Source organism: Vombatus ursinus, unplaced genomic scaffold (assembly GCF_900497805.2).
Source record: "Vombatus ursinus unplaced genomic scaffold, bare-nosed wombat genome assembly UNPS02009835.1, whole genome shotgun sequence".
Taxonomy (NCBI): Eukaryota; Metazoa; Chordata; class Mammalia; order Diprotodontia; family Vombatidae; genus Vombatus; species Vombatus ursinus.
In genome coordinates this window covers 15490325-15510079 of record NW_020949613.1, presented here as the reverse complement: position 1 = coordinate 15510079, position 19755 = coordinate 15490325, and the positions used below count along the sequence as shown (strand labels likewise).

Below are 19755 nucleotides of genomic sequence, written 5' to 3'. Positions count from 1 at the left end.
ATTATTCTTTATAGGCTTTAAATCTGAATAACCAGGAAAACAAAAGTATTATACAGGCAAATTCCATTCTCCTTGTACTATCCTCAAAGTTAAGAAAAAGAAAGCCATTTTTTTTTTTGCTAATATCTATCTGCTTCTTTTGTACTTAGACACAATTCCCCATGATTCTTTTCAGGAAAGACCAAGACAGAGGAGTGTATCAAAAAGTACTGTTGACAAAGCTATATGACTGCATTAATGATAGTGGAAAGCAAAAAAAAAAAAAGATAGAAATAGATAGATGATAGATAGATATGAAAAATAATGCCATAGACCTAACCAAACAAGGGGAGCCTTACCTTGAACTGAAATACATGGTTCAGTGCTTCATGAGTTGCATTGTTTGAATTTTTAAGCCTCTATACTAGCCACTGTCACAAAATGGATTTGATTTTCCATTCTAGGTCTTGGAGGAGTCATGACTTTTCCTAATTTTTTACAGTCATTGTCATAGGATTATGTTGACTTTCTGTCAGGTGAATAATGACAATGGTATTTTACTATACCTTACCTTTATATGATTTTCAAACACATGAAACAAAATAATTAGGGAAATACATTTGCTATGAAGCTTAAGAGCAAAAATTGTCCTGCAAGTCAGGCCTAACATTATACTGACAACAGCTGTCCTTGTAGAATATAGGGTTATAAAAAGTTTTAATTTAACCTTGGGTCTATTAATATTTCCTCTCCCCCACTTTGCTAAGTATCACTTTAGCAATATGTGAAGGAGATATAATGAGCTGGAAAGAGGAAGAGAAATTAGAATACAAAGGGAGGAATGAACCTAAATGATTGTTTCATTTATTTCCCTACCTAATATATATGGGACATTTAGGAAATGAGTATGTATAAATCAGAACAGTCTCCAGATTTTTTTCTCATTGCTTAACTAACATGTATACAGCAGTATCCACTGATCTGGATAACCTTGGTAAGATTGAAGTATTCATATTTCTCCATGGATTAAACTTATTTTGAAAAAAAAAGATTGTAACTAATTCATTTTAGTTGAAAGAGTTCCTATAACCATCTCTACAGCTGCCTGAGGGGGAGGGGATCAGAAAAAATCTGGCATTTTCTCCAGTGTAAAGGGGACTTAGACTGTTTGGGGAAAACTTGCTGAATATACTTATTTGTAGATTGTAATTTAATACATGTCTCTTCAAAAACACTCCCATAAGTCACTGATGCTGTGCTAGCTGTGTCTTATCTATGGAGTAAAATAAACAAAAAGGGAAAAAAAGGCAAACTCAGCTAATTTTGGAAGGATGAAAAGTCCTACGTAACTAGATTTGCTCGTGATAGCAAAATGTTTGAAAACATGTTGATTAACACTAGTACCTTTATCAAGAGTGCAAAACAAATTAGATGAAGGCTCAGGGAACAGTATTTTTTTCAAAAGTGAAAATGTTAGAAAAAAAGTTGAAATTGCGATACACAAAATTATTAACACAATATGTTTCTGAGAGTAAGTCTACATAATAGGCAGTTTAATTGTTTAACTGAATCAACCAACTAGTTCAATTCACTGGTGGGAAAACATGCAGTAAAAACAATTATTAGAAACATTTTTAAGAAAATAATGAAACACCACATATTTCTAAACCTAGGAAAACAGGAAAAAGTTAGGAAGCTAGTGTCACTAGATTGTAGAGTATGTGGAGGGAAGTAAAGAACAAGAAAACTGGAAAGTTGTAAATGGACCAGCTTATGAAGGACTTTAAAAGCCAAGCAAAGGCTTTTATATTTGACCTTGGAGGTAACCGAGATATGCTGGAGTTTATTAAACAGAGCCATAACATGGTCAAACCTGTATTTCAGGAAGATCAGTTTTGTAGTTGAGTGGAGGATATACTTGATTCAGGATAGTCATGAGGCAGAGTGACTGACCAAAAATCTATTGCAATATAGTTCAGGTGCAATATAGTCCAAACCTATACCAGTGTGGTGGCAGCATTAGAGAAGAGAAAAACATATGTTCTTTTAAAAAATAAATTATTTGTTTATTTTTAAAATTCTTTTTTTTTAAATTTTGAATTCCAAAGTTTGTCCCTTCCTCCAACCCATGTTCTACCCATTGAAGAAACAAGTAATATGATAACAATTATACATGCTAAATTGTGGGAAAAGATTTCTATATTTTCATAGTCTTGACACAATAAAAGAAGAAAATGAAATGAAAAAGTATACTTAGTTTGCATCTGAGTTTATCACTTTTCTCTCTGGAAGTGGAGAGCAATTTTCATCATATTTCCTTTGGAACTGTCTTCCATCACTGTACCTATCAGAATAGCCTGGTCTTTCATGGTTGATCAACCTTACAACATTGCTGTTATTATATAGAATGATCTCTTGGCCCTGCTCATTTCACTCTGCATCAATTCGTATAAGTCTTCCCAGGAAGAAACTATCCGGCTCATCACTTGTTACAGCATAAGAGTATGCCATCACAATCATATGCCACAACTTGTTCAGCCATTTCCCAACTGATAAGCATTCTTTCAATTTCTAATTCTTTGCCACCATAAAAGAGTTATTATAAATATTTTTGTACAAATAGGTCCTTTTTTCTTTGATTTTTTTTAGGGTACATACATAGTACTGCTATTATGGGATCCAAGGTCATGCACAATTTTATAGTCCTTGAGGCTTAGTTCCAAATTGTTCTCCAGAATGGTTGGACGAGGTCACTTTTCCACTATCAGCTTATTGGTGGATGTATTTCTCATCATCCACTCCAGCATTTATCATTTCTGATAGGTGTGAGGTGGTTCCTTAGAGTTGTTTTAATTTACATTTCTATAAACAATAGTGATTTAGAGCATTTTTTTCATATGACTATGGTTAGCTTTGATTTCTTTATCTGAAAACAACCTATTCATATCCTTTGACCATTTATCAATTGGGAAATGGCTCTTATTTTTATAAATTTGACTGTGTTTTATATATATTTCAGAAATGAGGCTTTTATGAGAGAAACTTGCTATAAACATTATTTTATATTCATTTTTTATGGTAACTTTTAGCAAAATGTAGCTTCCCTGATTATCTCCATTAATTGGGTCTTTTCCACTTTTTCTTTTTCTAACATTATTATTGTTATCCTTGCCTTTTTTGCTTCTGCTGAAGCATAATAGATTATACTATAGCCCTTTATTTTAATTTTGTTTTTCTATTTCAACTGTGTCTCTTGCAAACAACGTTTTGTGGATTCTGGTTTCTAATCCATTCTGCTATCTGTTTCTGTTTTGTGGGTGAGCTCATTACATGTACTTTTATAGTTTCATTATTAACAGTGTATTTCCCTCTGTCTTATTTTCTTCTTTTTATCATTCTATATTTTTACCCTGTCCTTCTTCAAAAGTGTGTTTTACTTCTGGTGACTGCCTGCTTTTATCACCCCCTCCCATTCTTTTATCCCTTTCCCCTCCTAATTCCTTGTTATGAAAGATCAATTTCTCTACCCAACAGAGTATATATTTATATTTTTCCCAATTCATACAAATTCTGATGAAAATGAGAACACTACCCCTAATTTTCCTGCCTTGTAAAAGCTCTTCTCTGTGCATTTCTTTTGTGTGAGATAATGTTCCCTATTCTTCCTCTCCCAGTGCATCTCTCTCTCACCTTTTACTTTGTGTTTGTGTGTGTGATCATTCCTACACTACCCATTCATGCCTTTGCCCTCTGTTTATGTGAAATTCCTTTAACCACTCTGTTAATGATAAAGATCTCAGGAGTTATATCTACCATCTTCCTATGTGGGATATGAACAGTTAATTTTATTGAGCCTCTTATGATTTCTCTTGCATGTTTACTTTTTTATGCTTCCTTTGAAACTTGTATTTGGAAATCAAACTTCTTATTGATCTCTGGTCTTTTTATGAAGAATGCTTGAAAGTCCTCTATTTCATTAAAATTCATTTTTCCTGTGAAGGATTATACTGTTTTCCTGAATAGGTTATCCCTTGTTATAATCCTAACTCCTTTGCCTTCCAGAATATCATATTGCAAGTCCTCTGCTCCTTTAGAGAAGAAGCTGATAAATCTTGTGTGATCCTGACTGTGGTTCTACGACTTCTGAGAGTTTTCTTCCTGGATACTTGTGATATTTTCTCCTTCATCTGGGAACTCTGTAATTTAGCTTAAAATATTCCTGGGAGTCTTCATTTTGAGATCTCTTTTAGGAAGTGATGGTGGATCCTTTCAATTTTTAATTCATCCTCTGAATATAAGATATTGGAGAAAGTTATCCTTTTTAATACCCTGAAATGCAAGAAATTAAATAGTGTCTTTTTAAAATAATGGCTTTCATATGGTCCAATAAATCTTAAATCATCTCTCACAGATACATTTTCAAGTCAAATGTTTTTCCAATGAGATATTTCACGTTTTCTTCTATTTTATGTTAATTTTTTTGACTTTATTTTATTATTTCTTGATGTCTCATGGAGGAATTAGCTTCCATTTTCCCAATCTGAATTTTTAAGGAATTATTTCCTTCAATGAGTTTTTTTTAAATCTGTTTTACCATTTGGCAAATTATATTTCTTTTTTTTAATTTTTAATTTTTAATTAATTTATTTTGAATTATCAACATTCACTTCCTTAAGCTTTCAAGTTTTAAATTTTTCTCTCCCTCATTCCCCACCTATCTCCCCAAGACAAAGCACAATCTGATATAGGCTATACATATATATTCCTATTAAATATATTTTCACATTAGTGATGTTGTAAGTAAGAATTAGAACCAATAGGAGGAACTACCAGAAAGAGGAAACAAAACACAACAGAAGAAAACAAATATATAGCAAATAGTAGGCTTTGATGTGCATTCAAATTCCATACTTCTTTCTTTGGATGTGGATAGCATTTTCTATCATGAGGACTTTGGAGATGTCTTAGATCCTTGATATTAGTCATCACAAAATGTGGCTGTTACTGTGTGCAAAATTCTCCTGGTTCTGCTCACTTCACTCAGCATCAGTCCATACAAGCCTTTCCAGGGTTTTCTGGAGTCTGCCTGTTCATCATTTCTTATAGCACAATAGTATTCCATTACATTCATATACCACAACTTATTCAGCTATTCCCCAGTTGATGGTCATCACTTCAATTTCCAATTCATTGCCACCTCAAAAGAGCTGCTATAAATATTTTTGTTCATGTGGGTCCTTTTCCAATTTGTATGATCTCTTTGGGATACAGCTCTAAAAGTGCTATTGCTGGGTCAAAGGGTATGCACACTTTTATAGCCCTTTGGGCATAGTTCCAAATTGCTCTCCAAAATGGTTGGATCATTTCACAACTCCACCAACAATGCATCAGTGTTCCAATTTTCCCACATCTTGCACAACATTTATTAGTTTCCTTTTGTGTCATGTTGGCCAATCAGATAGGTGAGATGTGGTACCTCAGAGTAGTTTTGATTTGCATTTCTCTAATTAATAATGATTTAGAGTATTTTTTCATATGACTATAGATGGCTTTAATTTCTTCATCTGAGAACTGCCTGTTCATATCCTTTGACAATTTATCAATTGGGGAATGACTTGTCTTCTTATAAATTTGACTAATTCTCTACATACTTTAAAAATGAGGCCCTCATCAGAAAGACTGGTTGTAAAACTTCTTTCTCTACCTTCCTTGTAATCTTGGTTGCATTGGCTTTGTTTGTACAAAAGACTTAATTTAATGTAAGCAAACTTATCCATTTTGTATTTCATAATGTTCTCTGTCTCCTGTTTGGTCATATATTCTTTTGTTCTCCATAGATCTGATAAGTAAACTATTCCTTGCTCTCCCAGTTTGCTTATGGTATCAGCCTTTATATCTAAATCATGAACCCATTTTGACTTTATTTTGATATATGGTGTGAGATTTTGGTCTATGTCTAGTTTCTGTCATACTCTTTTGTAGTTTTCCAAGCAGTTTTTGTCAAATAGTGAGTTCTTATCCCAGAAGCTGGGGTTTTTGGGTTTATCAAATAATAGATTACTATAGTCATTGACTACTGTGTCTTGCCTACTTAACCTATTCCACTGATCCATCACTCTATTTCTTAGCCAGTACCAAGCAGTTTTGATGATTGCTGCTTTATAATACAATTTAATATCTGGAATGGCTAGGCCACCTTCCCCTGCATCTTTTTTCATTAGTTCCCTTGATATTCTGACCCTTTTGTTCTTCCAAATGAATCTTTTTATAATTTTTCCTAACTCTATAAAATAATTTTTTGGCAGTTTGATTTGTATGGCACTGAATAAGTAAATTAGCTTAGGTAGAATTGGCATTATGATTATATTAGCTCGGCCTACCCCTGAGCAACTGGTGTTGGATTTCCAATTATTTATATCTGTCTTTATTTGTGTGAAAAGTGTTTTGTAATTGTGTTCATAAAGTTCCTGGGTTCATTTCAGTAGGTAGACTTCTAAATATTTTGTAATGTCTACAGTGACTTTGAATGGAATTTCTCTTTTTGTGTCCTGCTATTGGGCTTTGTTGGGTGATATATAGAAATGCCAATGATTTGTGTGGGTTTATTTTATAGCCTGCAACTTTGCTAAAGTTGTTTATTAATTCAAGTATTTTTTATTTGATTCTCTAGAATTCTCCAAGTGTATCATCATATCTGCAAAGAGTGATTGCTTTGTTTCTTCTTTGCCTATTCTAGTGCCTTCAATTTCTTTTTCTTCTCTTACTGCTAAAGCTTATGTTTCCAGTATGATATTGAACATCAGTGATGATAATGGACATCCTTGTTTCACCCCCAACCTTATTCAAAATGCTTTTAGTTTTTTCCCCATTATATATGATGCTTGCTGAAGATTTTAGGTAGATGCTATTTATTATTTTAAGAAACACTCCATTTATTCCTGTGCTCTCTAGTGTTTTTAATAGGAATGGGTGTTGTATTTTGTCAAAAGCTTTTTTTGCATCTATTGAGATGATCATGTGGTTTGTGTTAGTTTTGTTGTTGATATGGTCAAGTATGCTGCTAGTTTTCCTAATACTGAACCAGCACTTCATTCGTGGTATAAATCTTACCTGGTCATAGTGCATTATAAGTTGCTGTAATCTATTTGCTAATACTTTATTTATTTATTTATTTTGCATTTATATTCATTAAGGAAATTGGTCTATAATTTTCTTTTGTTTTTCTCAGCCAAAGACAAAGTTCATTAGAATGTCCATCATATTGGTCAGACTCTTAAGGAGTCTGAACATTAATAAGCTATTAGTTTATTGGCTAGATTATAAAAATTGAAGCAGTGGCTAGATTTTAGGAATCTGAGCAGTGGCTAGATTATAAGAATCCCAGTAGTTGCTAGATTATAAGAATCCCACCATCTTAATGGAGACAAGATGGACCTTAGATACAGAAAGACTGTGGGAGGGATCTAGGAGTGGCAAGGTAGTTTGGGGTGACGAGGAGGGGTCTAAGGAGATCTGGATGGGAGTGGCCAGTAAACTGGGGTGAACAGAACTCTTGGGACCTAGACAATAGAACCTAGCTAGGATTAAGTGTGAGAAATGGCCAGGATCCATAGGGAGGGCTAGGCTGGGTTAAGGGTAATAGAATTGGGAGATTGGGTGTAGCCATAATGAAAGGCCAGTTGATGGGATTATAGCCTCAGGCGAACTCCAGAGATTTGACCATGTGGGAAAGTCCAGGGTTTTTCCTTTCTGGGGTCTAAATCCCATCCTCATCATTCCCCCCTCAAACAAAGAGGAACCCAAATTCTTTTGGGGTAAGGGGCAAAGGTATTGGCTCCTTAAACTGCTTCCTGCTGGCAAGGGGCATAGAACTGTCCCTGTCTCAAGGGGGTCCCAAAGAGGAGGTTGACTGGAACCAAGCACAGGCTGCATTCAGGGAACGATGGGGGGACATTGGCTGGTACCTGATGTTTGCTACCAACTGTAGGTGAATGGCCTGTAGTCTGGAAGGCACAAATTTGACAGAAAAGACTGCAGGGCTCAGATATAAAACTGGGATAATTCAGTTTTTCCATCATGCAGTATCAAATCCACCTCATAGCCAGACTCAGGAATAGCCAGGTGGGTAACATTCCCTCTTAAAGGAACATAATGAGGAAACTGAGCCAGGAGGCTCCCATTCTTAGACTGAGGCTAAAATTGTCCTCTGAGTTTTTCCCAATGCTGACTTCCCACCAGTATCACATTCTCTGAGTAGCTTGTGGCATTACTCTCAGATGGTAGATTATTGATTATCAGTGGATTATTATGATCCATCAAACAACTCAAAATAAATCCCACAAGCTTTTATCTCAAACAACAAGTTTCACTAATCACAGCTTAGAAAAACTTTTCCAGGATTTACATCTCAAACTTGAATTTGTCCTGGTGTAAAAAGTCAATCATTAGAGATTTCTATACACTTGCAAATTCTCAGCAAGCCATACATAATCCAAACAAACTTTTTGGCTAGTTTACCCATTAAAACAATAACCAACAATAGCTAAATTATTTTAGTGGTAACCAAATTATGAAAAGTTGCTTGATGTAACTGATAACAGAAAGTTCACCAATTTGAAACTTGAAACAAACCCATTACCAATCAGGTGACTTCAGTTTTGTAAAATGCACTTCCAAATTATTTTACACAGAGAATCAACATCTCATCATTAATACTTAAAACAATAAATTTAAAAGAGCATGATTACCCAAGTTTGGAGGCTAGCTTCATTACCTTGAGCAGGATGTGCTGAACCTTGGTGATGCTTCCAGGCAAAGGTTGCCCTAGGTCCCAAGGCCATTTCTAGGGGGCCCGTGGTGTAGCTGCTGCCCCTCCTCCCTCCTTCCTTTCCCAGGTGTGGAAGGGTGAAATCAAAGGTTAGGGGTAAAGGGTGAAACTCTCTTCTGTGAGAGGAGTTAACATATACCCTTTTGACTCAAGGGAAGGGAGTGACCAGGTTGTACAGGTGTTTCAAAACTCCTTAATGATTAATCACAAAACCTTCAGAATATGCCAAGATATTTCTGGCTGTTCTAACTTTCCCTGTAACCTCATGAAGGAGGATTCAGAGGTGCAGAGGGAAGGGAATAAGCCGCAGGGGACCCAAAAGCAACTGCAGTTTTCCCCAATTCCCTCGCGCTGAGGAAATTAACATAATTGAGCATATACTTCCAGATAGGGAGTCTGTCCTTGTCCTCTATGCTGCAGAAGGTGTACCCAGGTCCATGGCCTTGAACTGACCCAGTGAACCAAGAACCTGAGAGCAGCAGGCTGAGTTCAAGGCAGCCTCATAACTGTCTGCCCAAAAAGCACTTCCAAGCCTTAAGGCTTGGAGAGCAACCCTGACTGCAGAGTAAGAAAGGAGGTGGTGGGGGGGGAAGGCTTACATACCTTCCAGTCTTGGCTAGAGAAGAACTTGGGGTTAGGCAGTTTCCCTGTATGGGCCACTAAAATGATGTGGTTTAGGGGTTCAGGGGTCCTGGAATCCCCAAATCACAACATGCGGGTCCTGCTCAAAAGAATTTGACCCAAGCCTTCTCTCAGGCAAAGACAAAGTTTATTAGAACATCCATTGTATTGGGCAGATTCTTAAGGAGTCTGAACATTAGTAAGCTATTGGCTTATTGGCTATATTATAAGAATCTAAGCAGTGGCTATATTTTAGGAATCTGAGCAGTGGCTAGATTATAAGAATCCCAGCCTATAATTTTCTTCTTCTGTTTTGACTCTCCCTGATTTAGGTATCAGCACCATATTTGTATCATAAAAAGCATTTGGTAAGAATCCTTCTTCACATATTTTCCCAAATAGTCTATATAGTATTGGAATTAATTGTTCCTTAAATGTTTGATAGAATTCATTTGTAAATCTATCTTGCCCTGGAAATTTTTTCCTAGGGAGTTCATCAATGACTTGTTAAATTTCTTTTTCTGAGATGGGGTTATTTAAGTATTTTACTTCTTCTTCTGATAATATGGGTAATTTATGTTTTTGTAAATATTTATCCATTTCACTAAGATTGTCAAATTTATTGGCATACAGTTGGGCAAAATAGTTCCTAATTATTGTTTTAATTTCCTCTTCTTTGGTGGTAGAATCACCCTTTTCATTTTTGATTCTGGTAATTTGGTTTTCTTCTTTCTTTTTTTTAAATTAAATTAACCAAAGGTTTGTCTATTTCATTGGTTTTTTCATAAAACCAGCTCTTAGTTTTATTCATTAGTTCAATAGTTTTCTTAATTTCAATTTTATTAATTTTTCCTTTGACTTTCAATATTTCTAATTTGGTGTTTAATTGAGGATTTTTAAGATGTTCTTTTCCTAGTTTTTTTTAGTTGTATGCCCAGTTCGTTGATCTCCTCTTTTTGTGTTTTATTCATGTAAGCATTTAGAGATATAAAACTTCCCCTAAGAACTACTTTTGCTGCATCCCATAAGTTTGGGTATGTTGTCTCATTATTATCATTCTCTTGAATGAAGTTATTGTTTCCATGTTTTATTGTTTGACCTAATCATTTTTTAGGGTTAGATTATTTAGTTTCCCATTATTTTTTAGTCTATCTTTCAATGGCCCTTTATTACATAAATTTTTTATCGCCTCATGATCTGAAAAGGATGTATTTAATATTTCTGCTTTTCTGCATTGGATTGTGAAGTTTTTATGCCCTAGTACATGGTCAGTTTTTGTGTATGTGCCACGTACCGCCAAGAAAAAAGTACATTCCTTTCTATCCCCATTCAATTTTCTCCAGAGGTCTCTCATACCTATTATATTTCACACACTATGGTCTTTTAATATAGAAGCTGCAAGGTCCTGTGTAATCCTGACTGTGGTTCCATGATATTTAAATTGTTTCTTTCTGGCTGTTTGCAGTATTTTCTCTTATACCTGGTAATTTTGGATTTTAGCTACTATATTCCTTGGAATTTTCAATTTGGGATCTCTTTCAGGGGGTGATAGGTAGATTCTTTCTATTGCTATTTTTACCCTCTGGTTCTAGGACCTCAGGGCAGTTTTCCTTATAATTTCCTGAAAGATACTGTCCAGGCTTTTTTTTTTTATTATTTAGGCAATTGGGGTTAAGTGACTTGCCCAGGGTCACATAGCTAGTAAGTGTCAAGTGTATGGTCTAAGGCTGGATTTGAACTCAGGTCCTCCTGACTTTAGGGCCGGTGCTCTATCAACTGTACCACCTAGCTCCCCTCAGGCTCTTTTTTTATTGTGATTTTCAGGTCGAGCAATAACTTTTAAATTGTCTCTCCTGGATTGATTTTCCAGGTCAGTTGTTTTACCAATGAGGTATCTTACATTTCATCTATTTTTTCATTCTTTTTTTTCTGTTTGACTGATTTTTGCTCTCTCATAGTCATTATCTTCCATTTGCCCAATTCTAATTTATTTTATTTTTTTTTTCTTAAATAAAAGGTTTATTGGCTCTAAGATCAGGGGGGTGCTCAGTCAAAGAGACCAAAGCCCATGTCATCATTGTACTCCTCAGACTCTTCTTTCTTTTCTTCCTTTTTCTCCACTATGGCAGCAGGGGCAGTGCTACCAGCAGCCGGGGCAGCAGAGCCACCACTGGCAGCAACAGCGACAGCTCCCCCGGCGGGCGTAGAGGCCAGCTTACTGCTCCCCTGGGCAATCACATCTTCTATGTTCTTGCCACTCAGCTCACCGATGACCTTCTTCAGCTGCTCCTCTTCCGTCTGGATGCTCACACTGTCCAAGATCTTCTTCAGGTCCTTGGAGTTGGGGGAATCGTTATCACCGAGGACAGCCAGGAGGTAGGCTGCCATGTAGCGCATTTTGGTGGTCTGGCCTCTACTCCGTCTGGTACAGTGGTCGCGGCCTAGCACTGCAGAAATGGCGAGAGCAGCGGCAGGCACAGCAAGTCCGACCTCAGCAGAGTCAAGGCCAGGAAAGGAAAGCCCCAGTTCTAATTTAATTCTAATATTTAACAAATTGTTTTCTTCTATTAGATTTTGTATCTCATTCTCCATTTGGCTAATTGTAATTTTTTTTTAAAGAGCTAACTTTATTTGTTTTTGTTTTTTTTTGTTTCTTTTTAGGCAATTGGGATTAAGTGACTTGCCCAGGGTCACACAGCTAGTAAGTGTCAAGTGTTTGGTCTGAGGGTATTTGAACTCAGATCCTCCTGACTTCAGGGCCGGTGCTCTGTCCACTGCACCACCTAGCTGCCCCTGGCTAATTGTATTTTTTATGGGCTTGTTTTCTTCAGTGTATTTTTTTTTCCCAATTGACCAATCATATTTTTTAGGGACTTGTTTTCTACTGTTATTTTTTGTCCTACTTTTTCCATGCTATTGACTCTCTCTTGCATACCTCTTATTTTTTCTTCTACCTCTCTCATTTGACTTTTAAGATCCTTCTTGAGCTCTTCTATGAAGGCTTTTTGTGCTTCAGGTGTATTCATATTCTCTTTTCTGGTTCCAGATGTGGGTCTGTTGACAATGTCCTCTTCAGAATTTCTGCCTTGATCCTCACTGTTTTCATAATATGAATCTATGGCATGCTTCTTTTTGCTCATGGTATTTACTTATTTCCTGGACTTTAAAGAGATTGAGCTTTTCTGTTGGGGAGCAGAGGACACAGAACCAAGCTTCTTGTGTTGGGACCTTAGGGCCTGGTCACTGGCTTTGTATTCTGGGGCCTTCAATGCTGGCAGTTGGAGGTTGTAGGGTTCTGACAACTTACCTGTTGTTGGGCTGGAATCAACAACACTGAAACTCTATGGGTAGGATTGGGTAGTTTGACTCCTGGAGATGGGGGACTGAGGCTATGTCCACCTGCACTTCTCTCTCTCACTGCGGCACAGACATTTCCTACTGACCTTCTAAGTTGTCTTTGGTGTTTGTGGGTTGAGAAGTCTGGAAACCACCACAGTTCCCCATGTTTCAGTCCTCTGAGGCCTGCTCTAGGTTTACTCAAGCCTGCACACCCACTCCAAACTGTGCTCCTTTCCCAGCCGAGGCGATAAACCTTTCTGATCAACCATCCAGGTTGTCAGGGGCTGGAAATTTGTTTCACTCTATCTTTCAGTGGGTTCTGCTGCTTTAGAATTTGTTTAGAGCTATTTGTTCAGGTATTTGGAGGGGTTTGGAGGAGAGCTCAAGCAAGTCATTGCTTTTACTCTACCATCTTGACTCTGCCCTCACACAAATTATATTTCTTAGGGAGTTTTTTCTTCAGTTATTTTTTATTCTTTTTTTTTCCATTTGGCAAATTCTGCTTTTTGAGGGATATTTTTCTTCAATGAATTTTTGTGCCTCTTTTACCTTTACATCACTTTGTTTTTTAATGTGTTTTTTTCCTAGTATTTTTGTGACTGTTACCAAACTGCTAGTTCTCTTTTCATACTTTTCTTGCATTACTCTCATTTCTTTCCCCAATTTTTTCTTCTACCACTCTTATCATTTTATTTAACTCTTCCAACAATTCTTATTGAATTTGTGTACAAATTGCATTTCTCTTTGAGAGATACTTGTAACAGTTTTCATCTTGTTATCATCTAAGTCTGTGTTTTGTTCTTTCCTACTACTACAGTAACTTTTTATGGTCAGGTTTTTTTTCTGTTGTTTGCTCATTTTTTTCAGTCTTTTTCTTGACTTCGAACTTTATGTTAAAGTTGGGCTCTGTTAACTTGGGGGTTGTTAGGCATTGTTTGAAACTTAAGGGTTTTTTAAAAAATTTGCTATTTTCAGAGCTAGATCTGGATATCTGGAAGTTTTGGTGCTTCTAAGATGATAATATGCTGGGAGAGGTGTTATCATTGTTCTACTGGTCTTCACTCTGGTCTTTACCCAAGAAGGGTCCCTGCTCCCATGCCCCTGAAGCAGCAAGGGCTGATGCTCCTCTCTGCTCTGGAACTGTGACTTGGGCCTTTATCTCTTGCGACTACAAGCTCTAATGCTCTCTGGAACTACAACCAAGGCCCCTTCTCCCTTGTGACTAATAGCAAATACTCCTCTCTTCCCTAGAACTATGACCCAGAACTACACATGGGAAATAGAGTTGCCAAACTCTTTCCAGTCTTTCTCTCCCCTAAGTAGATATTTAGATCACATTTATAAAACTCTTGCCTTGGGGCAAAAAAAAAAACAAAACGATTCCTCTTTGTGACCATATGAGACATTATGAAAAGTCCAATACAACATCTGTTGTAATTAATAATTAAAAGGAGCCACTTGGCCTTTTTCTAACAGAGACTCACGGGGGCATTTGCAAATTAGTAGGGTTATCACATGCCTAGAGTCTAATCCTTAGGGTTATATGTTCAGGAACCTGATTTAATAAGGTCGTTACAGGAATCTTCCTTCTGTGGATGACTTACAAGTAAACATGATAAACAAGTAAACATGAGACTGATTGATTAATCAGAATGTCCATTCCAATCAAATGACAATGAGAGACTTAATTACTAAGCATGTTTGATAGGAAAATTTACTCAGAGAATCAAATTAGTACCTTAGAATCACAGAAATGCAGATATAGAATGAATATTGTTTCAGGCTCCTCATTTTAAAATCAAGAAAATTGAGGTTCAGATAGTTTAAATGGCTTCACACTTGTCACACAAATGCTATAGATGGAAAAATAAGGACCTTTTGAATGATGTTATACTCCAGTCACTGTGCTAGATACAGGGAACAAAATTGAAAAAAAACAAAAAACCTCTGCCCTCAAGAAGCTTATATTCTTTTGGAGACAACAACAAGTACACATAGAAATGCACACATATACATATATTTATATACTTGTGAAGATAAACACATATTTATAATTTTAATTTTATTTGTAATTTATGTTAATTTATACATGATGTGCATATATACATGACTGCACATGTCTGTGTATATATGTATATACTGTGCATATATATGTATATAGATATATACACATACACAGAATGTACACATGCATATGTGTGTGTGTGCATACATATGCACACATGCTCATATACATATATACATGCATATATATATATATATGTAAAATGTAAAAGGTGGTGCTTCAACAAAATTTCAAGGCATAACATAAATTTAATGCTTGTCCAATTCACCTAAGATGGAGACACATGTGGCAGATGCCAGGGAGCTGCTTCTGGTAGATTTTCCCCTCTCAATTGGGTAGGAGCATCCGCTTTCCATTACCTGCATGGATGAAACTAGTTGCATATTTAAATTTCCATTGTGGAAGAACAATAACTTTCTCAGATGGCACACAAGGGTGAAGATCTCATTCTCCCACATATTATGCATTATTTAGTAGGCAGGATATGGGAAGGGCCAATTTTCCTTCCCATTAGATTCTGTGAGAAACTGACTTGAGGTTTTGATCTTGTTTCATTTGTTTTCATTTATACATAGGTCCAACAGGACCCAGGCCATAGGGACGTTGGAGCTTGGATTTCAGGACAGATGTTTGCTGTCAGCCCAGAAGGGGAAACCCTGAGAAGCTGATTACAAGGAGCAAACTGAGAGGGGGAGGTTCCTCTGAATTTGGAATTTGGTGAAACTCTGCTATATAGGAACTGAATCATAACACTTTTCTTTCCCCATAGACAAAGGGAATACAGTGGGGAAAATATACCCCTCAACTTTTGGTGGAAATATTTGCATGTTCGTTCTTGCTTTGAAGTATATATTCTTTTGTAAAAGCTAATCTTATTGCTATGTGGTTATGTTGAAATAGGGTGCTTGAATCAGGGTTCAGGCAATTTAGTATTTTTAATTAATGTTAAAAGAACCAGAAGAAGTCATTGAACATGTTGAGTGAATTCTCTTTGGAGTATTCATGGGAAAAATAATTGACAAGATTATTACATAATGAGAAGGAATGATCTGTATCAGTGCAAGATCTAATAGCCATGTTATAATAGAAACATTGAAATTTGGATTAAGCACTGAGTGAAAATTAAAAAAAAAGAGTAGATGAACATAACCAATGGCATTATCAAGCTAGACTAGTTTAATTCAACAATTTCAGTACCAGAACATATGAGTTAATGATTATTATTGGGGGAAATTACAATACCCTTTCCCTGATGGTGCTAGAGAGACAGTGACCATTTATTTTTCTTCTGTTCTTCTTTTTTCTGATTCCAGGCAGAATGTGACCCTTCTGATCACATTTGTCATAGTATTTGACAACTTACTCTAAGATGAACATTTATCTTGCATTACTTATATTTTCAATTACAAGGTTAGTGGAATGGGCACTATACCTGGATTCTGATTCAAATCTAGTCACCAACACTTGCCATGAATTACCAAGGGTAATGACTTAACCTGTCTGAGGTTTCATTCCTTAAATATATGGTAAGAGTTATAATATTTATGCAAATTTCCTAACCTAGAGTTTTAGAGGGAAAGTACTTCTTAAACCATGAAGCAATATAGAAATTTATTTTAATATTTCTGTTTTTATCACTTTCCTGATGAAATATCATAATCACATCAGCTACCATATACAAAACAATTCTTAGCATGTACTTCTTACTTTCTATTTTATGTGATTTTTTATTTTAGATTAATCTGGAATTTTCTAGGAATCACAGCAGGTACAAAATATATTCTCCTTGGGCATAACCCATATTGGGAGGGATAAAATGAGGGGCACTTTGAAAGCTTCATTTTAGACAAAACCACATTCAAAGTATTTTTTTTTCCTCAGTGTACCATTCTGCTATCCTTCCTCTTACTAGCCACTGCAAACACTTTCCATCATCAGGGAGTTTAGTGGGTTGTCTAGTCTTTACCTTCCAGTCATTTTTAGTCTCACATTGTTGACCAAACTGTGACTCTGACCAAGTGGTGCCTGTTCCATGTGGAGTTCTAACCAGAGGAACTCATGGTTTTCAGGTAGTGCTGAGAATATGGGGGAAATTGTCAAAATGAGAAAAGAAGTGCTGAAGATATGCACTGTCTTCTTAACAATGAATTCTTAACAATTCAGCCTACAGCCAACCGTGTGTGTGTGTGTGTGTGTGTGTGTGTGTGTGTGTGTGTATAATCCCTTGATGCAAAGTGAGAATGAATCATGTGTTCCTCTTCCTAAGAGTGAAATTAAATATCAGTCTGTCTGTGTGTTGCCCAGAGGTCTGGCATATCTATTTTTTGTTTGTTTATTTGTTTGTTTTTCTTTAGGCAATTGGGGTAAAGTGACTTGTCCAGGGTCACACAGCTAGTAAGTGTCAAGTGTTGGTCTGAGGCTGGATTTGAACTCAGGTCCTCCTGACTTCAGGGCCGGTGCTCTATCTACTGCACTACCTAGCTGCCCTGCATATCTATTCTTCTGAAAAAATCTGTAATGTATGACTTTTGTTTATCTATGACCTGTGAAATGTACAGATTCTCATAATAAAGCCATGCTATATTGGGTTCCAAAATATGTAAAATTTTATGTGAATAATAATTACTTGTATCTACCATCCACCCAAATTCATGTCTCCATCAGTTAGCTTCTTCTCCATGAGAGTACCTGCAGGTAAAAATAGCACTAACGTATGTAGTATTTATTTAAGTAGAGTCATTATTGAGACAATTATTAATCCTATTTCAGTCCTACAACATATGGCCACTGTTTTCTTAGGGGCATTGGCATACTTTTTTTTTCAGGCTAAATAGTATAATTTCCAAGTGTTTTATATTAGAAACATGTTAAGTCAGTGGTATGAGTCTTAGTGCTTCAATATCAGTGTTCATAATTAATAGGATGAAGAGAGGAAAAATATATTTTTAAATGACTCAATTAACCTTACTTTTGTTTTTATTTTCTTTGGCATCACTGTCTCTACCTCTCCACATCCTTGCAATACTCATCAATTAAAAGCAGCAAAATTAAAAACAAAAAAAAATAAAATTTATAACAAATAATTCAAGCCAAGGAAAACAAATCCACCTCATGATCATGTTCAAAAATATATGTCACCACATCTTGATTTTATCTCTCCTCTCTCAAGAGATTGATAAAATATGTTCACATCATAGTTTCAGGGTGCATGAGGTATTCGAGGGATGTCTAGTACCTCTGGTACGAGAGCTGCCAAGCCCTTTTTAAGGATGTGTATCTGGCTTTGGTGTTCAGTTGCCACCCAGCTCTCACATGTGTCTCTAAGAAGCTGTAGTATACAAATGAGGCCACACCTTGGTAAAGCATCTTGGCAGACATGGCTAATCCAGGTTGAGGGTAACTGATGAACCTCAAACCTATTGGTGAATTAGGAGGATTTCTACACCAACTACGTGAAGACTTTCTTGATGGAACAGATAGATGTGAACATTTTGTTTCAATAAGTCATGAAGATTGCAGAAGCAGGATCTATGGAGTGTTTAAAACTTGATTAGACAGTGAAGACACCAAAGTCATCCACTACATCTTGATCCATCATCTTGACATTTGTCGGGGTCAGAGACTCTGGAAGAGAGAGTGAAACTGACAACTTCATGCAACTGTGCCTTACTTGAATCCAATTTAATGTAAGAGTCAAACAGCATCACCTATACCATTTTATTACTTCATTATTTTACAATTCAATAAATTCACAATTGCATCATTTTATTTTTCAACTATTTTATTTTTTATTCCTTTACTATCTTACTATTTTGCTACCTTGAAGTCCCGTGGCAATGAGGTAGTAATGAAGCAACAGGGGCAGATACACTGAGGGCTGTAGTCACAACCCTGTAAGCAGACAGTCCAGGTCATAAGATTGTTTTCTCACTGGACTGAAGCAGCAGTGGGATTTGGCAGCCCCCTGGTTTTCTGAGTAACCTTCTTAAGGATGTTGCTCACTTCCTGGAATAAGGAAAGGGCTAGAAAAGGTGCCCTAAAATTGTCTGCTTCACCTAACCTAGCCCTGGTCTGTTTGCCACAAAAGGCAAGCATCCCACCCTGTGGTGAAAAATACAAAAACATTTACAAAAAAAAAAAAACTTTTGTGAAGATAATTCCACTCATCATTAGTACATGGAATATGTGCGTGCTTGTGAAAAACAAGAAATCCAGTAGACTTGAAAGACAAACAGCTCTTGTTGCAAGAGAACTTAGCAGGTATCATATTTAAATAGTAGCCCTGAATGAAAAAAAAAGATTGGCAAATGAAGGCCAATGTACTGAAGTTGGAGCTAAATACATGTTTTTCTAGAGTGGCAACAGTGATAGTGAGTGCCATGAAGCTGGTGTAGATTTTGCAATCAAACTCACCTAGTTAACAATCTAATATGTCTCCCAAAAGGACTGAACAGCAGGCATGTGACAATGTCATTGCCACTTGTAGGAAAGTACCACACCACCATCATCAGTACATATGTTCCCAACATGATGAACCCTGATGAGGTCAAAGAAAATTTTTATCAAGACCTAGGGACTTTCATTATTGATGTACTGCAGGAGAATTACCATGTATTTCTGAATGACTTTAATGCCAGAGTAGGTACAGACTATCAGACATGGCAGGCAATCCTTGAGAGGAATGGTGTAGGAAATAGTAACAGAAAAATGACTTACTATTGAAGACTAGGGTTTCTAATGACCTTCCATTCATCAATATGGTCTAATGTTTATCAAAATGCAATAAAGCTGAATGAGTACACTCTTACAGCAAATATTGTCATTTAATGGACTGTGTCATTGTATGGAGAAGAGACAGAATGTGAGAGTGACAAAGGCAGTGTTTGACTCAGGGTGTTAGACCAATCACAGACTTATCCTCTTC

The 19755-nt window shown here is 36.4% G+C and overlaps 1 pseudogene; it reads right to left on the bottom strand.

Moving 5' to 3' along the window:
* Positions 1 to 11473: 11473 nt before the first annotated feature.
* On the bottom strand, positions 11474 to 11824 carry LOC114036358 (annotated as a pseudogene).
* Positions 11825 to 19755: the final 7931 nt, after the last annotated feature.